Source organism: Condylura cristata, unplaced genomic scaffold, assembly GCF_000260355.1.
Source record: "Condylura cristata isolate star-nosed mole 26May11 unplaced genomic scaffold, ConCri1.0 scaffold00037, whole genome shotgun sequence".
In the NCBI taxonomy this organism is placed as follows: domain Eukaryota; kingdom Metazoa; phylum Chordata; class Mammalia; order Eulipotyphla; family Talpidae; genus Condylura; species Condylura cristata.
The window spans coordinates 2,941,826-2,964,860 of NW_004567138.1; the positions used below are offsets into that span (position 1 = coordinate 2,941,826).

Here is a 23,035-nt window from a genome sequence, read left to right on the forward strand (position 1 = left end):
GATGCCTTAGGTGAGCCTGACCTGGTTATCTATAAATCTATGTAGGTGGGAGAGATCTGATCTATAAATCCATTCAGTCCAGACTGACTCATGGCTTTTCCTGCTTCAAGACTCACTCTATTCACATATTGTGTTTAACTTTTTTTTTTTTAAGATTTATTTATTTATTCATACAGAACTGGGGTACAGGCCAGGGATGCGGAGGGTGAGAGGATTCACCAGAGACAGGGTGGGGAGCAGAACAGGCAGATCGACAAAGTACACTGCTGAGGGGAGCAGCAGCCAAGACAGGAGAGGTCTGCCACGCTATGTGGGTCACTTGTGGGGCGCGCAGGTTTCAAACTCATGCTGAAGTGGCTTCAGCCTCTCAGTGCTATGCTTTAACCTGCTGCACCACCAGGGAAGGCCTAACTCCTTTTAACCCTCCTTCTTTACCTAGAATATATGATTCTTCTGCTGAATGAATTATTTCCATTTAATGGACACCAGCATCACTGTGCTTATAAGTTTGACTCAGGAATCATCTTTGCCTCCTTCCTCTTCATGTCACACACCCATCACTCAAAAGGTTCTCTGCTTCTACCTCTCCAAATGCTATTAGATATGTTGTTGCTTCTTCCTTTTCTGTCCCCCACCCCACTGGCCTTTAATAAGTAATCTCTAATTACCATTTCAAACTCCTAAATCACTTGTCCCATCTCTCCCAACCTCAACCACCCTGCCACACAGTCACCAATTTCAGGTAAATACCATTTCATCCAATCACTCCCTTAGACCAAAACTGGTAACTCTGTGTCACCTGCTGCATTCACTTCAAACTTTGCCATGCCCTAAAATCCTCATTCTCTATCTCCCCAAGTCTGTCCAATTTACCTTCATACTAATCGTTGGCAAAACTGCACTCATCAGCCAATCAGCTTCTCCCACATGTCCTCCACAGTTCACCTACACACCTTTCTGGTGTCTTTGCCCCTGCTATTCCTGCAGTTACAACTTTCGTCTCTACAACTCCTTTTGAGATGCAAGACAGATTTTGCTTCTTCAATGAAACTCTACCCGGTCACTCCAAACACCAGCATCTCTCAAGCCCTTAACACCCACTAAGCCAGAATTGCCCCTGCCCACTGCCCACTCTCAGCTATATATTGTTATCCATTGCTCTGTAATTGCTGCTTGTGGATTGGTATTTTCCCTAAATCAGATTTTTATAAAGATCATTTTGGACTTACAGAGTGTTGCAAAAAGGACAGAGTTCTCTGGGATCCTACACCTCACTTTATGTTAACATCTTAGCCACAGAAGAATGATCAAAACTAGAGGATTAACCTTGGTATTAAGTAACCATAGATATTATTAAAAATGGATCTACCATACGATGCAGTAATTCCATTTCTAGGAATCTACCCAAAGGACACAAAAACATTAATTCAAAAGGAAACCTATACATCTCTGTTCACTGCAGCACTGTTTACAATAGCTAAGACATAGAAACAATGAAATATCCAAAGACAGGTGATTGAATCAAGAAGATGTGGTGTGTGTATATGCAATGGAATACTACACAGAAATAAAAAAAAAAGTTTGTGTCATTTCCAGCTACATGGAGGAAGCTGAGGGGGATTATGCTCAGTGAAATAAGTCAGAAGGAAGAAGAAAAATATCAGACAGTTTCACTTAAAGGGGGAATATAGGGAAATCAAAAAAAGAGGTCAGGAGAAAAATAAGAGACAATATTAGCAGGAAAACCATGGAATTGAGACATACCACAGCAGAGGAGAAGGGTCAAAAAAGGGGACAGAAGAGCACAAAAGACTATGGTGATGATTCATGGGTGATCTGGTGGTAGGAATTTCATGGGGATTACAGCTGAGGGGAGAACTCAAACATTATACAAAAATAAACAATGATGTAAAAAAACTATAAAATAAAAATAAATAAGTATAAAGTAATAAATGCTGGGTGAATTCCACTTTCAAACAAAAAAAATATTAAATTTCACCAGTTTTCCACCAATGTTCTTCTTCTGTTTGGAACCAATCTAGAATTTCATTCTGCATTCATCCATCCAGTCTCACTAGTGTCCAATCTGTGGCAGTTCCTCTATCTTTTCTTTTCTTTCAAGACTTTGACACTTTCAGAGAATATCAGTCTGATGTTTTCTAGACACTCTTTCAATTTGGGTTTGTCTGACAGTTTTTCTTGATAAGCGTGAGATCACCCTTCACAGGAATGCTGAGCCCTTACCAGCACTTATTACAAAGGGTCAAAAGCTATCACTGTGTCTCCCTGTGATGCCAGCCTTCATCATTAGTGAAGGCAGTCTGCCGGGACAGCCCAGTGGAGTTCTATTTTGCTGGTTGTAATCACTAAGTAGTTTGGAATGAGCTACTTCGAAGCTCTACTAATAATCCTGTTTCTGTTTAAACTTTCACCCACTAATTCTAACATCCATCACCGAATCTTCCCTGCAGCAATAATAATTTCAGTGATGTGTTTTCATTTCTCTTGAGCTTTCTTGCTATTTATTAATTGGAACTTTTCTGTAAGGAAGTTGTATCTTTTGCCCCACTTAATTAATGATTTATGAAGTTATTTCTATCACTATGGACTTGTGGATATTTATTTTATTCTTTGGGTTATAATCCAATATTTATTTCTTTACTCTAGTTGTTCTCTCAGTTAGATTACATACCATTCAGAGTAGATCTGACCTTCATGTCTAAGGCAAGAATCTGTACCTAATAGGTGTGTGATTGATCATGCCTTCATCAGTCAACAAATTATGTTTAGAACCTTTTTTGGGGGTGCTAGAGGTACAACAAATAAAACAATTCCTTTTCAAGTGATTTACAACCTAGTTAATGGATTCATGAGCATGTCTGATAAAACCATCTGGAAAGCATTGTGATGGTTCATTGGGAAGCCAGTAAATTCTAACTGGAAAAAAAAAAAAAACTCCTTGGATAAGTAGGAAAGAGAAACTTTCTTAAGAAAAACACTATTCTGGGCCCTCTCTGGTGGCGCAGCGGGTTTAAAGCACTGCACTAAGAAGCTAAAGCCGCTTCCGCATGAGTTCGATCTCGCCTGCCCTGGAGGTGACCACATGGCGCGGCAGGCAGACCTCTCCTGAACCGCCCGCTGCTCCCCTCAGCAGTGTACTTCGTTGATCTGCCTGTTCTGCTCCCCGCTCTGTCTCTGGTGAATCCTCTCACCCTCCGCATCTCTGGCTTGTACCCCAGTTCTGTATGAATAAATAAATAAATCTTAAAAAAAAGAAAAGAAAAACACTATTCTGATGCCCCCTTTAGTGTATTGCTCACTCTACAAAAATAAGTGAACACAGGAAATAGCCTATGTGTCTGTACAAAATACTATCGCACAGTGACAGGCACACCCAGTCTCTGCTTCTTGTAAACTGATTCCTAAAAACAAACCTCAACTGCACACTTTTTAGGAAGATTTAATGTAGTCAACACAGACTCTTTATACAGCCACTATGTGATTTACCAGGAAATTTGGAAACAGCTAAGGTAAGAAAATTCTGAGAAGCCATTTGTCTTAATCCAGTTTTCAAATCCAATTTCATAGTTTTTATTCCTTCACAGGGAATAATGAAGAGCAAATAAGAAGCATCATCCATCAACGCTGGACTCTCTATGTTTCTTTACTTAATTCAATTTTCTTGTACTATTCCTACTGTATTTTCCAAACAAAGCTGTTCTTTTCTACGTGTGATATAGGTCAGCACTGCAAATGTCCTCAAAAATAATAAACAATCAGGGCACATTTTCTGCTACAAATTACAATCTGCAACAGTCTTTATCCAAGTATTTGAATTCCAAGCAAGCAGAGACACTTCTAAAATACACTGTAGGGTTGCAAGGACTACACACAATGGAACATTTGTATTTTTAGACATTTATTGACATTTAAACCTGCTAATATTTAACTCTAACTATTGTTCTAAATGATGAATAAGCAAACTCTCTCCTGAACACACAATGTTACATCACATGCTTTAATTGTAACAGTAAATGCTAGCTAAAGTGCTGACTTGCACTGTTTCATGTCACCCTTCCTAATTAATGTCACTGAACCTTTTCCATGTTGAGCATATAGAACATGTGCTACATCTGTGGATACCTACATAAATACACACCTGTGTGAATACACACTATTCTGCCCATGCGCAGTGTTTCCTCATCATGTGTGTATCCACTTACACATAAAGCTGGGGCCTCTCTGGTGACCTAGGGGTTAAGTCTCAGTGCTATGCTCTGTGTTCGATCCCCAGGGCAAGGAGCTAACCCACATATGGCCCAGCAGATCTCTCCTGACCCACCCACTGCTCCCCTCAGCAGTGTATTTCAGTAGATCTATCTGTTCTGCTCCCCACTCTGTCTCTGGTGAATTCTCTCATCCCCTAAGCCTCTAGCCTACACCCAAGTTCTTTTGCAAAATAAATAAACATTTAAAAAATATATATCCCTATCATGCCAATGAATACATACTAACAGCACATAAATTAATTGATTTCCTCTCATTAACTTTTAAAGGAGAATATGATAAAAGCTTAAAAAAAAAAAAAAAGCTAGGTAAACCCTTCATGGAATATGTGATTAAGAGACAGGAGCTAGTGAGACAGATGGGCTGCTTCATAAAGGAAGTCCAGTGCCCCAACCCACACAGTGTTAAGATTTACCATATTTCACCTTTTCCACCTCAAGTCTTCATCACATAGCATCAGGCTCATTTTACTCCTCTTCTGTGCCCAAAGAGGCCCCTCTGGTCTCTACTCCAGCTCTAAATGAGCTCTAGTAAATGAAACTAGACCAAGTTCTATTACTTTGATCTTTTAGTTGAGGTTTACATAGCGGCCATCATGACAATAACATTAGGTAGCTCATCACCCCACAGAGAGAGGACAGCTCATTACAGAGCTCAGAGTCTCAGAAAAAATCCCACCAACAGAAGAATTTCTGAGTCAAAAAGTGAGGAGTAGAAAAAAATTCACATATGTATACTTCTAAAGCTTTAGACAACAGACCTTTCCTCTCTGGGACTGGTCCTCTGTGACCACCTGTGTGACCTGTTCCCCTTCCAGGTGACAATGGTCCCCACAGCTTCTCCACACTCTGAAGTGCAAAGCGTTTGAGGGGCTCACAGATCACAGGACACTTTTTGAGGTATTACCTAAACAATACAGAGGTCCTCATGACAGGGGAGGTCTGCTGCGCCATGTGGGTCATCTCCTTGGCTGGGGATTGAACTCATGCTGCAGGGCCTGCCAACAGCTTTATAGTGCTGAGACTTGAACCCCTGCACTCACAAGGAGGACAAAAAAATCTAACATTTTTTACTGCCTGAATTATATTTAATTTTCCTTCAATTCATTTTTTGGTTCCATTTTATAATGAATATGATATGAATAATATGAACATATAATAGGATATTATATGAATAGAATATGAGCTCTGCTCATTGCCTAAAGATTCTATGCAGTTTTAAATAAAACCAGACCCTTAACCCCTGTATTTCTTTGTAAAAGTTCTCTCTTTTTCCAGTTAAGCTAAAATGGCCAGTTCCTCTAGCTTCTGCTTCCATTGGCCCCTGAAATCTCCCTTTTGGAGACCTGATGTCTCTTGTCTCATGATCCGAAGACTCATAACTGTGTGAACTAATCTTTCTTGGCTTTTGGTTGTTTTTCACATTGCTCAGTACTTTAAATTATATCCACTACAACTGCATCCACGTTCCTTAGTATTTCTCACTATGGTTACCCTACTCCAATCTCACAAATTCTTATTTTTCATCAAATGCTTTTGTCTATTTGGTATACTTCTTGCACCTTCTTCCCAGGAATTGTTATTACCAAGAACCTGGAATCATACAGAAGGGCTGCCAGCTCAACCTCCCTGGACCATTCCAAAGGTGTCTTAACATAACAACATTTCAACATAGTACATTCTGATGTCATCACAGCTGGCCCTTGGGATTAGCCTATGCAAGGAAGGGCAAAAAAAAAAAAAAAAAGGAGGTGTCCCTAAAATGACACATTTATTTGAGTGCCAATAGTGCTTGATAATTATCCCACTGAGAAAAGAGAGAAAAATTCTAAGGTTCAATGCAACGCAAAGGACACCCCACTTTGAGAGGCTTCTAGGAGGCATCTGACTTGGTCCCCAGGGAGCTGAAGTTCACTCTCTAGACAGCAGGGACAAGCAGACATCAGGACATACCCGCCTCTCTTGTAGCCCAAGTCCACTTTCCCTGCTGTTTTAATTGGATTATTTTGGAAGATGCTATTTCCGTCTCACTTTTTTCCCAAACTGGCATAGAGGTACTTCAGCTTGATTTTCACACAGCTGCCAAACACTACTCCAGAGATGGCTGTAATTCAGTGGCAAATGAAGAAAAGCTCCCTTGGTGTGTGAGAAGTCTGGCTTCAGGGGTTAAGCAAGTGGAAGGAAGCCCAATCAGGGGTTAAGCATCTGGAAGGGAGTTGTCTTTGTGCATAAGAGGAGCATTTTGTTTGGTTTTATCATCACTGGAGGGGGCAGCTCATTAGCTCCACCTGAGCACGAAGGAGGACACAGTCTAGAAACTGCTCCAGGTCTGTACTCAAGCCCACAGAGAAAATAAACCCAGACTGGGATTTTTCATCGGTTCTTTTCGACCAGGACTTCAACGTCTGAAGGATGCAAGATGAGGAGTTTTTTTTTTTTTAAAGGGAAGACATCAAGGGGAGCAACCACACATGTGACAGACATAAAACTTGTAGGCACAGAGCAAACACCTTGTTCAAAGTCCTCCTGATCCCCCAAGCCGAGGGTGTTCCCCTTAAACTTGGGTTCTGCCTCAGATGCCCTCAAAAGATACATATCTGCCAGTGGGTCACATCTCTCCTCAGCTCCTACTACACATGACATTAACATTAACTTTCTTATATTGATTGATTATATTAGTTTTTAAAACTTAAGAAAGCCTCCACCAGAAAAAAAAAAAGGGGGTAAAATAGAAGGGAGAAAAACAACGGCATAGAATAACAGCAAATATTTACGGAGTATTAATTATATGCCAGGTCAGGCAATGCTCTCAAGGTTTATATGTAAATAATCTTCACAGGGACCTGTTGTGCTTGTTTTATTTATTCATATATTTTTAAGATTTTATTTAATTTATTTTTGCATGGAAGAACTGGGGTGCAAGCCAGGCCAGAGGTGCGGGGGCGAGAGTATTCACAGGGGCAGACTGGGTTGCAGAACAGGCAGAACTACTGAAATACACTGCCAAGGAACTGCGGGTGAAGACAGGAGAGGTCTGCTGTGCCACGTGGGTCAGCTCCATGGCCGGGGATTGAACTCATGCTACGGTGGGCATGGGTCTTCACAGTGATAGCACCGAGACTTACCCAGAGAGGCCCCCTATTGTGCTCATTTTAAAGAAAAATTAAAGCTAGTGAAGAAAGAATCTTTCCGGAAACAGGAAAGAAAAAATTTCCAAGTGTAGACATCTTCCCAAATTTTACTAAAACATTTAGTATAAGCCTAAATAAATAACAATGATAAACTTCTTTAATCAAAAGGAAAGATCCTGCCACAAAAATTTAGCATTCAGGGAAGCGAGTGATTTGTTTCTTGCTAACACAAAGGGAAAAGCATGTAACTCCCAGAAGTTCTAGAATTATTTCTAATCCTATAATCAATAACTGAATGATTCATTATATGACCACTGGTATAATGAAAGGCACTAATGATAGGAGAGAGTATTGAGTGAACAGAGCAAAGGGTAAATGACCTTCATGTTCCCTTCCACATACAAACATTCTAGAATTTAGGAAACGTTTAAGTTTCATCTCGTCTAATAAATTCTAAAAAAAAAAAAAAAAAGAAAAAAAAAAGAAAAGAAAACACACACACACACGGTAAGTTGTAAAAGAACCACAGAACATTGCCATTTTCATATTTCCACCTTCTTCACACTTTGGATAGTACAGTTTGCAGGAGACAGCACTGCAAGCTTTGGCAGCCGCTTTAGTGTGAGTTTGATTCCCGGCCCCGGAGGTGAACCACAAGGCACAACAGACCTCTCCTGACCCGCCCGCTGCTCCCCCCAGAGTGTGCTTTGTCTGTTCTGCTCCCAGTTCTGACTCTGGTGAATCCTCTCACTGCTGCTGCACCTCTGGCCTGTACCCCAGTTCTGTATGCATAAATAAATAAATCTTAAAAAAAAAAAAAAGATAACCCTGATATATTATAGGGAAGAAATGTCTGCAGCTTCTACTTTGTGTCCCAACATGAAAAGACAAAATGGCTTTTATTTTGGTATCAACTCTTCTCTAATGTGTTTTATTCTGTCAAATGACAAAATATTCTACCTTATTTCATGAAAAGTAAAACAACTATGTGAGTGTTTGCACACTGTCACAGTAAATCATATTATTTATAAGACTTTCAAAGAATAAAATGTTTTATACAGAAGCCTGGAAAATTATGGTAGAAACTAATATACTCCAAAATAGTTTTGAAAAGCTACGTCTACATATAAAACACTAGGTACTTTCAGTCTTTGTCTCTACATTTTTCATTTCACCATGAAAAACATCATTAAGTATCTCAAAATAACACCTTCTCTCAGACTGGCTATGAATTATGGAGGCTACCTCCAGATTGAAGGAACTGCAGTGGAAAAGGGAAGAATTTATAATGTCTTTATGCTAAAAGATCTTTTTTGAGGAGATTTCTATTTTAAATGTTTAATGGGTATCAATAGGACTATTTTAACGATGGAAGTGTGCAGTGCAAGTCCCTGAATTGAGGCTTAATGTTCCAGGATGAGCACAGATATGTTTGGCTGGTTGGATGGGGCAATGCAACCGGCAGCTAAAATTGGCCTGTAAAATAAAGGAAAGGCATTTGGAGAAAGTGCATGGTAGCAGCATGAGCCTCAGAAGAAAGCAGTTGACCAGGAGAGGGAGGAAATACGAGTCCAGGACCCTGAAGACAGTCACTTCAAAGCCAAAAATACAGCCCTTACCAAATCCATGTTGAAGGTCAAAAGAGATAAAAAGAAATCTCTCAGTGGATTTTATTACTTAAGAGACCACTAAAAGCACCCAGGAATGGAGGGAGGAAGGTACGAAGAACCACAATCCCACAAACAGGCTGAGTGGAAGGGCACCAAGTGAAAAAGAGGCCGAGGTATTACAGGAGCAGGCTTTGATCTGGAACGCAAAACCGTGCAAACAATTAAGTAAAGTTAATTACGCTTGTGTACAAAAGGTAAAATTAATCACCTAATTCATCTTGCTCTCCAGCGTGCAAAAGGGTGGTTGAAATAAGAAGAGGATAGAGTTGGTGAAAGTCAGAGTAAGGTAAATACTCCCTGGTGAAGCGAACACCCTGATTCTTCCTGGGGAGATCCCCATGAGAATTCTAAGCCCCACCAGGTCTGGTCTCAGGACTGTTTTGTTCACCTCATCTCTCCAATGCTCAGAACTGTCCCAGAACATAGCAGTCCCCCACACTGTGCTCAAGGAATTCTCAAATGAATCAATGATTGATAAATGACTGAATGAGGTTAGAATTTAAAGACTGCCTCAGTTTCTCACAGTTCAATATTAGGCTTTCCCTCTGTACTGGAAAAGTCCTAAGGCCTCCCCACCTTCCCTGAGGACTTTATGAATTGAGTTTTCTACAGTGAGTTAGACTGATGTTGCGTAGGTTTCCTATATGATTACAAAAATGGTCTGGTTGGGCGCTCCCTGGTGGTGCAATGGGCTAAAGCACAGCACTATGAAGCTATCCGAAGCCACTGCATCAGGAGTTTAATCGCAGGCCAGGGAGGTGACATCCATGGTGTGGTAGACACCCCCCATCTTGCCCACTGCTCCCCTTAGCAGTGTATTTCAGTCAGTCTGCCTGTTCTGCTCCCCATTCTGTCTTTGGTGAATCTTCTCACCCCCTGCATCTCTGGCCTGTACTCTAGTTCTTGTATGCATAAATAAATAAATACATCTTTTAAAAAAAAATTGTCTAGTTATACAGACAACCCAAAGCTGCTGGAACACAGGTCTGAAGCCACAGTGCATTGAAATAAAGCTAGTATTCCCCCGACTTCTGCCTCCCTAGAGAATATCATTCCAGTAAACACTACTAATCAAAATGTCTGCATTTCGACAGCAGACAGCAACTCAACAACAAGAGAATCTTTTCTTCCTCTCTATTTGAGTCCTATTGATTCTGTAGTTTAGGAGAAACCAAAGTGCTATCCAAATACCCAATGTTCCAAATGGTGGTGTTATTACCTGTCTCTCTGCTCTGTCTGTTTCTCTATGTCCACCCATGAGATGCCTTACTGGAATCTGGCAAAACACGATGAACTTTTTTCCTGAATGTATATTCACAACACATTTGTTGTCCTCTCTCCCTTAATAAACTTGTTGATTTTGCTGAAATAACATATATGTGTATAAGTACAACTTTCATTTTTTTATTCAACCTCATTACCATGTAGCGATGAACCATTACAGAGGAGTTCTTAAGCTGATGAACCATTAAAGAGGAGTTCTTAAGCTAAACTGTCTTAATTAGGAATTCAGATGTTCCTCTTTTACTGAAAAATACAGAGCTGTTCAAATTACATTGGCAATTTGGGCCCCCATGAAAGCAGCATCTACCACAGGATAGCCAGAGAAAGGCAAGAGCCAAAGCCAGATAAGTCACGTGTGGTTCCGATGCCAAATGGCATCATTTTCCATCTATTCTTCAGTGCTGGAGCCCAACGGAACTTGTAGCCCCACAGCACTCTGTGAGTTCCATAGGATAATGTGCACATTTCTTAAGAATGGGAGTTAGTGAAAGGAAGCTTGTTCAGTAACATGGGCCTGCTAGGGTGATGTATAGGAGGCTGGGCACATTCTCTCTGTGCAGCTCCACATGGCCAGGAAGCTCTCCTGGCCCAAGGCACTCACTTCCTGCAGAAGCAAGGCAGCTGGATAGGATGAGGCTCTATTCTCACATTGGCCAGGGGACATAGAGACTCACAGCTCTGTGGGATGGAAGTCAGACCTGCCCTGCAGCATAGCAGTGCGCCCCCCCCCCCACCCCCAGAGGAATTTCCAAGTGAATCAATGTTTGACAAATGAAATTAGAATTTAAAAACACTTTTTCAGTTTCTCTACACACACACACACAAACACACATATTCTGGTTTCCCAGCCCTAGGTGAAGACACACTGACCTATGTTATACTTTGTTTTTCTTTAATTTCTACCATGGCCATTTTCTCCTATCATTAAATAGTCTCTTAAAATAGGATGTTTAAAGATTTTAAACACTTCACATATATTTACTTGCAACTATACCCTAGGAGATAGGAACTATTACTATCTAAATTTTACAAATATAGACATCAAAGATTAATAACATTGCCCAATGTTATTCCTCAGGAAAATATCAGAGAATATACATTGTCAGTGGAAATAAAAACTGGTGCAACCATTATGGAGAATAGTAAGAAGCTTCCTTAAAAAGTTAAAAATAGGGCCCTCCCTGGTGGTGCAGCACTAAGAATTGAAAGCCACTTCCTCATGAGGTTGATCCTGATCCTGACCTGGAGGTGATCCACATGGTGTGGCAGACCTCTGCTGACCTTCTCGCTGCTCCCCCCCAGCAGTGTACTTCGTCAATCTGCCTGTTCTGGTCCCCTTCTGTCTCTGGTGATTCCTCTCACCACCCCTGCACCCCTGGCCTATACCCCAGTTCTGTATCCACAAATAAATAAATAAATCTTAAAAAAAAAAAAAAAAAAAAGACTGCCATGTGATCCAGTAATCCCACCTCTGGTTATTTACCCAAGGAATATCAATATACTAAATTCAAAGAGATACTACTCAGGTGCCCAAAGACAGAGGAATAGATTAAGAAGATGTGGGGTACATACACAATGAAATACTACTCAGGCCAAAAAAATGACAGCTTGCCATTTGTGAAAACTTGAATAGACTTAAAGGGATGATACTAATTACATTAAGACAGAAGGAAAAGAAAACTTCTCTCGCATAACTTCTCTCACTTGTGGAGAGAAAAGCAATTGAACAAATAATGGTGGTTAACAAAGGGATGGAGGAAGAAGGCCATAGGTTAGTGGTGGATGATGACTGTGCACCTGGTGATGTGCATGGTATGATATGTACAGTTGCTGAGGTGGAACCCTATGCTAAAGTCTATATAAAGTTACAGACAAATGATACCTCAGTAGAAAAAAAGAAAGAAAATAGCAGAGTTGGAATTTGAGCACAGACAATCTACAGACTGCTGGCCTCCCTGCCTTGATCTTCAGCCTCTGAATTAGAGGGTGCTACCATAATTACCCTACCTATCCTGTTCCCTATCCTGTGTATATATGTGTATGTATATGTGTGTGTGTGTGTATGCTCTTGGTCAATATAACTTAAGATCCATATTTAATGATGGCCATTTATTAGCTATATTTTCATTCTCGTTAAGAGATTTTAAAAGCTATGTTTTCTGTTAGGAACTATTACAGTATCGTGATTTCGTAATTGTTGAAAAATAGGTGGACAAGAAAGGGAAGTACTTAAAATTTTCTGGGATCTTTCCATGTTTTCTTGTTTAGGTATTTCTCAAATGTCAAAAGTTGGTAAGTTGCAAGGGTATTACTATCTATTGAAGGAAAGCCCTTTGGGATATGATTATTAATAAATGTTCCCTCCCTCCCCAAAATTGGAGATGTCATTACTCATAATCAACTAGCAGAGTCTCTCTTTGTTTTTAAAATACTCAGTGCTGGCAAGATTACAAGGTACTTTCATACACTGAAAATGTAAACACTAGAAATATAAACAACATGACTTTACTGAACAATAACTTGCCAACAAGCATCAAGATTCTAGTGTCCTTAAATTTAGCAGTTTACTATTGCTAAGAAATTGCCTTACAGATGCCATTAACAATGATTAATATAGACCTGTAAAACATTCTTGGAACATAAAAGCAAATTGATCCCCTCTAGTTGGACATTTAGGTTGTTTCAAATATTTTATGTTAGGAATATGTTAGAATATGCATTCACTGGAATACTGTATAATGATTAAAAGCCATGTTGCAGGAACATAGTGTTACTATGAAAAGATGTTCATTACCTGTTAAGAGGAACAAAAAGGCTGGATGACAGTAGCTAGAGTATTGTCCCTATGCCCTCTGAATGTAGTGCCTTGAGCTGAATTTATGACTAGCATAAATCAAAATTAGCCCTTTCTTATCAGTGTCTTGTCATCCATCCTAATCATGGTATCCAAAGATTTTCACCATAAGAAAAAGCAAAGTTTTGATTTTTTATAAAAGAGAAAGAATAAACAGATCAAAAACTGGTGAATGTATGGATGTATACTTATGTTACATGTGTATAAGAAAAGATACTTTTGGTTAAAGATTTTAGAACAAACTAAGTGCCCCAGAACAAATGAATGAATCAAGAAGATGTGGTATATATATCCAGTGGAATATTACTCAGTCACCAAAAAAGATAAACTCATGCCATCTGTTTAACATGAATGGAGTTGGAAGGGATTAAGCCCACTGAAATAAGTTAGAAGGAAAATATCAGATGGTTTCACATATATGTGGGATACAGACATACTAAACTTAGGGTCAGATAAAGACATGCTTAAGAATGAATGCTGAAAGTTGACTACAAAATTGGAGTATCTAGAGGTGGGAGGGGTTTAAGGAGAGTAGAACAAAGGGAGAAGCGAACACAGTGGAAATGGTGCTTAACCAAGGGTGATTTTGTGGCAGTGATGAGACCTAGGAGAGGGATTCTATACTTCCAAGATACCAACAACAATGCAAGGCAATGGTATCTCAACTCAAATAACTAAGTAATTAATTTCAAAAGCAAAGATTTGGGAGATATTTACCTGTACCAAGTGCTTTCATCACAATGGAGAAACATAAGCAGTGAGCTCTTTCCCAGCAGATCTTTTCACCCAGATTTTGCTTGAGTAGGAAGGGTGGCAGTAGAGAAACTCAATGCTAGACCTGTAATTACAAGAACAATAATCCCCCTGAGTTAGGTAGCTTTCAGAGGCTTTCATTCACATTAGATGAAGTCACAGAAAAGAGAAACGTATTTGCATAATCTCTCTCACACAAACACACACACATGCACACACACGCACGGCTCTGAAGTCAGAATGCCAAAAAATCAACCAGAAGACACAGAACAGAGAGTTCTGGCTCAGGGTGTCTGCCCATTCTCTCTGCTGTCCTAAGGGATGTCTCAGTCCAAATGATCCTGTTCCTTCTCTTTCCTGCCCAACGATTCCAGAAATGTCATAGAAATAAAAAGTATTTAGTTCTTCTCCAGAAAATGTCAGGAACATTACCAAATCTGCAACTCTCTCAGATTCCTCTGGCCAAAAAGTTGTACAGAACAAATGCATGCATTTGTCCTAACAGTCTGGCCTTCGCTGCTCGGGCTCTGTGGATAACCCAGGTAAAGCATGCCTCAGGGATCCAAGTCCTCACCACGACTTAGTGAACACTTACTACGTTCCCAGCACTGTGCTAAATGCTTTACACACATCATCCGCTCTATCACACAATGTGAGGATCCTTATTATCTCTGTGTGGACTGACAAGATGATGAGGCCATATTCACAAAGGCCCGGTTTACAAACCACCTCTTCAAGACTGATCTTGCTATTGATACGCCTGTACCTATCATTATAAAGTTAAATAGCCAATCAACTTTATCTGCTTTACCCCGAGGGATGTTAAATCACCCATCTTTTGGCAATCCTCACTCTTTTCTCATTTGATTATCCTTTGATTTTTATTGCCAAACTCAACTGAAATCATCATCTTTATATTTCAATCAAGAGTAAATTTATAGTTCTTTTATTACTTCTTAAATTTAAAATGCCAACCAGTCCCATATCCAGATACCAAAACACTAAGGAAAAATCTAAAACACAAAGGAATTACCTAAACGGTAAAATTTTATTAGAAAGAAGGCAGATAATAAAATCAAAAGCCATATGGGAATCCCTAAATTAAGAGATGAAAATAAAGTGTGAATTTCTATAGAGTATAATACATCTATGGTTTAAATAATATTTAAAAGATTTTGCCTGTCTACAAATGTTACATACTGGAATGTTAGCTGTTAGAACCATTGCAACACAAAACAGATACAAGTATATCAAACACCAACAAGTTATTTATGCATCACGTCTGTAATCTGCCTGCTGTACATGTGTACACACCTAAGTGTTTATCTGCATTAAGCCTCTGCGCCTTTGAACCTGCCACTCGCTTTGATGAGCCAGCCTCGCCTCTGCTTGCCAGCTGGAAGACACCTGCTCGCTCTTCAAGGCCAGCCTGCGACCTCAGCTCTTCCATTCTTTCTCCTGTTCCCCCTCACCCCACCCCCTTAACATTTACTGGAAATTCAGGTCGAATGGATTCTGCTCTCCTCCATTTCCTTAGCTCAGCAATGGCACCAATGTCCACCTGGCATCTTTCTTCCCCCAAAGGAAAAAGGATTCGGTGCCATATGCCAGCACCAATCAGTGACTCCGCCACCTGCAGGCCGACGCACCAGACTATCATGCCAGCCTCCCAGCTTGGTCCCTGCTTCAGTCCTGCCACTGCGCCATCCACCCCCAGCTCCTGCTTGAAGCGGCCGCTGATGTTCCACTGGGTTCAGATTCTGAACACGGCCTCTGAGGCCCAGTGGGGCTGGCCTGTCTTCTTTTTCCAGCTTGCACAGCAGCTTTTCTGGCTTACTCCAATTCCTTGCAAGTTCCTTGGGGTCTTGGCTCTTGATCTGTACTTTGTGAAGACTTCTCCCCAAATTACCCACTTCCTGCGTCAAATCACCTGTACTCTTTCTTCCTCTGCCAGGTCAGGCCTCCTCTCCTCAGGGCAGGCTTTTCTGATGCTCTGTCCAGGTCACCACCTCCTTTGAGAAGCTTTACAGAACCATTCTCCTTAGATGGGTCATCTTTGTAATTTTACTTTTTTTTTTTTGTTGTTGTTGTTAGATTAATTAATCAGTGCCTGTTTGCCTCCCAAATTAGGAAGCTGTAGAGACCCACCATTTTATCTTCAGTATTCAACAGGGTGTGTTGTGGACATATAATGAAGAGCTACTGAATGGATGACAAAGGAAGAAGGCATAGTGGGAGGGAGGGAAGCGGGGGGCAAGGAAGAAGAGAGGGAAGAGAAGGGAAAGAGAGGAGGGAGGGAGGAGAGAGGGAAAAGGGGAGAGGGAGGAGGATGAAAGGGAGAAGGAAGGAAGGAAGAAGAGAGAGGAGGAAGGAGGAGGGTGAGGGAGGAGGGGAGAGGGAAGAAGAGGGAGAAAGAGGGAAGAGCCAGGGAGGATGGAGGAAAGAGGGAGGGAAGGGAGGGAGGAGGAGCAGAGAGAGGAAAGAAGGAAGGGAGAAAGGACATTCCTAATCAGAATTTAATTGATGTTGGTTGATTTGCTGCTGCCTTTTCAACACACAGAGTCCAGGTGTGCCTTCCTGAATGGCATGCTAGGCTCTGACCCCTCAGCTGTTTCTTCTCTAGCTGCACTTGACCTTGGCGCTTCTAAATCCCTGGGAACCCCCCCCCCCCAACCAACCTTGCTTCACTTATCTTCACTTATCTCCATTCCCTGGTTGGTTCCAATCCTTCTGCACATCATCTTGTTTAACTCAAACTCATCCTTCAAGTCTGAGAATTAGGGCTGCTTTTGTGTGAAGACCTTCAGAATGCCTACCACAAAGCGGAAGCTGTAAAGTAATTATCATATGTTTCTGTACTTTTCTTTAAGCAAGTTAATCTCTCTAATACAATGTAAGTCCTTTGAAGGCAAGAAAGTCATATAGCTTCAGCACTGTACTCCGTGGGGTTAGCACAGGAGCCTGGCAGGAAGTCAATGAATAAATATTTGTTGAATTAGCAAAGGAAGATCTTGTGTGTGTGTGTGTGTGTGTGTATACACACATGTAATATATGCATCATATATATTAATAACCACCCATATATACAGAGTGGGTGTGTGTATATGTACTCATATCTATCATATATACATTATTATTATATGTAAAGCCCCAGAGCCAGTATTTACAATATACTATTAAGAGTATGTTATAATCTTATTAAATATTTTGAGACATAACAGTTATAATTTCACCTGTAAAATGGGCTTAATAGTAACACTTCAAGAGCAATTGGGAGAATTTAATAATATATTTAAATAAAATATTTAGCGCAGCACTCAGCTTCCTTGGAGCTCTCTGTAAATATTACTAACAATTATCACTATCAGCATTATCATTAGGGCAACTGAGCTGAATTTATAATTTATGCTTCAAATTTAATAGTTTCATTTGCCAAAATGTTTTCCCATTAAAACATTAATTAGCAGAAGCATCTTGGTAAAGCCATAAAAATGGCTACAGAGTTGCACTCAGAAAAATAAAGCTAGGGGTCTTATTCATGAAAGGAAAAGTTATTGTTTGAGCAATCTGTATGCGTATGTGGGGAGGTCCAGAAGCACCAACAGTAAAGAAATATTCCTGAGCAAGAATTATCTAGAAAGCCTAAATGGCAGAAATAACAAATAGCACTCAAGAGCTATAAACATTTAGCTGAAATCATTGAAAATGTTTACTGGAAATTATTTCTCTTGTTAAAAAAAAAAGAATACATTTTCATTCATGTCTTTTAATTACTGGACAGAGTAATGTGACTCTATAAATAAATATAATGCATTTGTCTAATGAAGATGCCATAAAATGTTTGAATTAATTACCAGCAAAAGCATTTCATATGTTGTCTATTAGATGTTATTTTGATTTAGAATTGTTGAAATTTAATGAAATAGACCAAGCAAAGAGAAAAAAAGGGCAAGACAATTTTGCAACACTCTTTAGGGAACACATAATATGAGCTTGAATTATTTACAACGGCTCCAGTAGTAGACAGTTGAGCAGCATGAACTGGTAGTAATTTATTCTACAGAGCAAACTAATAATTTGATCCTACTGCTCTTTCTCTTTCATACTGGCTGAGTTTAAATAATGAATAGTAAAGTGTTTTATATGGTATGTGCAATTGAAATATAAAGTACTATCATTATTACATTTTAAGATTTCTGTTTTCAATTCATCTTTATCTCTATGATGAATGATAAAAGTAAAAAGCAAGTCAGATTTCTACTTGGTGCCTAGTCATTTTCTGAGAAATATTGGAGCTATAGAGGGAAAATAAAAAAATGCTAAACTCTTACATTCTGATGGCTTTGCTACTAGAATATTAGATCACTTTTCAACTGAATTATAATTCTACTCATTGGCCACAAGCATGCAACAGTTTAACTTCACACAAATAAATTGTTCTTTGCTACAATTAAAATAAAATATACAAATTTAGCACAAAGTTTTAATTTACTTAGATCATTTTTTATCTGAATTTACTACTAATTTCATTATCATGATACCTGTATGTGTATAATAAAAGCTAGTGAAATCTTAGACATATAAAACAAGATTTTTTATTGATGCTGGCACTTCCATGGAAAATAGCCTTACTCAAATGTTACCACTCTTCCTTTAAGATTCAATTCAGTTCCTCCCTGATGTCTTCGGGGTTAAATCCCAGTGCTATCACTGGCTGTATGGTTCCTGGCAGGGAGCAGAACCACATGGTGTGGCAGACCTCTCCTGTCTCACCCATGGCTCCCCTTAATAATATATTTTAGTAAATCTGGATGTTCTGCTCCCTACCCTACCTCTTCTGAGTCCTCTCACCCCAACACCTCTGGTCTGCACCCCAGTTCTTCCATCCCCCCCCAAAAAAATTCAGCTCTGAGGTTACTCCCTCAGCTCCTATATACACAGTATTTTTCCTCCAGTATAATGATTTATTTCCCTCCATAGAATGTGAGCGCCTTAGAATCACTCATTTTTCTGAGTAACATGTATAGTTGCTTGCACATAAAATTTTTTCAGTTAATACTGGTTCAAGTTTCAATGAGTATCTATAGTGATACTATTCACGCTATGGTAAAAATGTCACTAACTGTTATCTAATGTTAAAGGTTAAAAAATCTATTTTTAGTAAAATGAAACTCTTAGCATTTTCACTTCCAGATGCATCAGCATTACATAAAAGTTGTCGAAACTATTTTAGAAAATAGATATGCAGCACATTTTCCTGTCTGAGAATTAGTCTGAAAATACCAACTTACCCAGGGGCTTCTGGTGAAGCCTTGTGACAAAGATTTAGTTATTGATTCACACATACTCAATGGAAATATAGAATAAGACAAACTCTCCTAGTACCAGCATGTCCCACGTGATTCTACCAGGCTCTCAAAATAATCAGAGAATGCCCTAGAATGATTGTCTTCCCTTCCCAAGCTGGCCACTACTTCTGTGATGTTGAATTTCCATACTGAAAAGGAGCTCAACCCCAGTTCTGGCTGGCAGTTTCCACTTTGATTGTAATTTTAATCTCACATGGGCCAATTCTTCACATTTCCACTTTTCCTTCTTTCAGACTGAATCTCTGAGCCTGTGACAATCTGTCTGGCTGTGTAGTGTCTTACCTCATCATACACAAGCCAAATCCTACCTCACTCAAAGGCTGTATTTTGCTCAGAAAAGAACAGTGGGAATTGAAAGATCAAGTTTCTCATAATAACCTGTCCAAACCGAGCATTCACGGTTTGTCACTGTTAGGACAATAAATACAGATTTTCCGAGAGGTCACCAAGCCTTATGTGGTGGGTTCTTTTGCCTTTAATTCACAAGATTTTCTAGACTCTCAGCAGGAAAGGAATACAGAGAGCTTCGGTCCACTTAGAAGTTACTGCCCAGCCCACTCTATATCCTCAGCCCCCAAATAACCTCAAGGATCTCACTTTGACCACATTTTCTAATCATTCTTGTGTGGCGTCACACATTGGGGACAATGCAAAAAAACCACAACACAAGTTAAGTAGAAAGTGGGAAAAACAAGGGATATTCAGCTGATACTACCAATTCAAAAGTATCTGTGTTATGCAGAACCTGAAACCTACCAAAGAATGCACATGACATGTGTATATATAGTCTAGCACATGACATAATAAGACAAACACCATAAATCTAAATTAAGGCATTAGCAGTATTGTTTCATATACCTATTTGCTACTTCCCTAAGTTATCCCCCTTAACTGTTACCTAGAGGTAGTCATAACCCTGACTTTTTATATCATTCTCCATAATAAATACTTTACTCTTGCTTAATTTTGAACATTGTAAGCAATTCTATCATGTTATATGTCTTCTGAAGCTACTTACCCGCACCCCATACACAATCCTATTTGTAAGATTTAACTTTACTGTTGGTGACTAGCTATTGCTCATTCATTTTTACTGCTCCATGATATTCACTGCTACCAAGATTTCAAAATTCCCCAACTGAAGGATTTTTAACCTTTTTACTTTCTAAAGTGTTTTTTTTTTTCACTCCTATTATAAGTCATACTTATAAGCACAAGTTCTCTGGGGTACTAGCTCAGGTGTTCTCTGTGACTTGCCAGGTCACAGGTATATAAGTTTACACAAGAGTGCCAAATTGTTTTCCAAAGTGACTATGACAATCTACACTCCATCAGCAGTGCACCCCATCATTTATCAAGATTGTGAAATCACTGTACACTGAAGAAGGAGATCTATTTGATCTAAAACTAGTGTTTTTATTTTATGGGCTCAGATTATGAATGGCGATAATGAAATAAGCATGCATACTGTGTGACCCTCTAAACATAACAAATGAAAGCTACTTCCTGTGCTTATTTCACCACCTTCAAAAGTGGAATTAACTGACAAACTGGAATGGGGTAATAAAACTTTTGAAATAATTTGAACGATTGCTAATGATTCATTTTCTAAGCAGGTAGCTACCAAAAAAGTCAAATGATGCTTCAGAACAGCATAGGCTCAAGGAAATGAAACTATCCACTTAGAACAGGAAATCATGGACAAACCAAAAATAATTGCAGATCAAGAGAATTCTTTGTTTACTTCAGCACCAGGGAGAGGCAAAGGAAAAGATAACTGAAATAGATCTAGAAAAGCCCAATTAGTTTTCCTTTAGAATAGCACAATTTAAAAAACAACTTTGTGCCCAGATTTTATCAGACTTAAGCTTAGAAGAAAAGGCTTCATCTGTCCCCAAAGACTTCAACCAGAACAAGTGGTTCTGGTTGAAAGTTTGAGCTCCAAATAGCCAGTTTTATATTTTACCCCACTGTTACCTATAGACCTGTACAGACAGAAACTTCTCTTGCTAGAATGATACCAAGTGGCAGGCCACCACCACAGACATGCTGAAATCAATCAGGAAAGGAACCAGTCTGTGTTCTTTGACCAATGTGAATAGAGAACCAGAGTAATGGTCTGTGAAACATAGTCCATTTTGGCCAATATTGTTATCAGAAGTTTTAGCTTTCTTCTCCATAGTCATTAGTAATCAGTGCCAATGGTAAGTTACCCTGACCATGACCATGCTTCTTTTTTTTTTTTTTAAAGATTTATTTAATTATGCATACAGAACTGGGGTATAGGCCAGAGGTGCAGAGAGTGAAAGGATTCACCAGAGACAGACTGGGGAGCAGAACTAGCAAATCAATGAAGTACACTGCTGAGGGGAGCAGCGGGCCAGTCAGGAGAGGTCTGCTGTGCCATGTGGGTCACCTCCGGGGCCAGGGATTGAACAGGACTGAAGCGGTTGCCGCTAGCTTGCAGTGCTGCGCTTTAACCTACTGCGCCACCAGGGAGGGCCCATGCTTCAGTTTTCTTTCTCCCTCCTGGTCTGTCTGTCAACCCCAGCAAGCAGCAAAAGGCAGGCAGAAAAGGAGCAGCAAAGGAAGAATTGGAGGCCATCAGCTCTATAATGGATGTCCAAATAAGTAGGTGTGGTCAAAAGTAAAACAAGTATATATGTTATTAGGGCCTATTAAGGAGCCTAGAGGAGATTTTTTGGCATCTATCAGTGAAGTCTTATGCTTCTTATTAGATTCTTGCACTGTTTTAATTAAGCAAGGCCAAGGAGCCTTATTTTAATCACACTGGCAGTGCCTTCTCCTTTTAGGCCAGTAAACTGGAATGTAGCCAGGCAGGATTAAGATAGCAAGCCTTTTTTTCTTGATCAAGAAAACTCTCCAGCTCTCATTTATTCTCCACTAAAAGCATGGTAGTAAACAAAGCAAGCCTATTTTGATATTTACTATCTGGTACTGGGCTGCCCACAAACATGTTGGAGAATAATATGGCTGCAACCTCAGGTGAAGTCAGATTATGAGGTGGCTTTCAAGATCAGCCAAAGTATTATCATCATTACATTTTTAAAGGATCCCTTTGTAACACTGGTATGTAAAGGTCCCATTAAAACATAGTCAGTTTTCACAACTACAAAAAGCTTTTATTTAAAATGACTTTGTATTCCGACGCTATGTTAAAAGTGCGTCTGGCTTTTTATTCAGTGACTAGATTATCTTTTGAGGAGAATTATTGTGCTCCATTGTGAGTGCTTAATGAGTCCTCCCCCATCCCTTTAAACTCCTATGGGAAATGAGGTCAGAACCCACTTCTACACCCAAAACATGAGGTGGAGGCTGCATCAAAGTCTACAGGGGCACAGAGGGGAGCCCCTGCCCCTACCCCAGCAGAACAGATAGGAGGCGCAGTCAGAAGCAGGGGACGATTCTCCCCACTGTCAGTGCAGAGTACACAAAAGCTAAACATTTATTGTAAGATCATGCAAAGGAGCTGTTCCAACACGCTACACCACTCACCCACCCGCTGTGCATCTCAGCTTCTCCCTCGCTGGCTGTCAGCTGGCTCAGCTCACACCTTTGGGGTACTGGGCAGCAGAAGGGGCCACTGACTGAGGCGCCAACCCACATCCCTCCTCCATCCCATCTTTGTCCAGCACCCACAAGGAGTGCCACGGCTCTGGGACACCAG

The 23,035-nt window shown here is 39.9% G+C and overlaps 1 protein-coding gene across 1 annotated transcript in view; it reads right to left on the bottom strand.

Moving 5' to 3' along the window:
* ATXN1 (ataxin 1) overlaps positions 1–23,035 on the bottom strand; it is a 394,234-nt gene that overhangs the window by 228,676 nt on the left and 142,523 nt on the right. Inside the window, exon 3 of the mRNA XM_004693284.2 lies at positions 13,943–14,063. The gene's annotated coding sequence lies outside the window, so the exon portion shown is untranslated. The remainder of the gene's footprint in view (positions 1–13,942; positions 14,064–23,035) is intronic.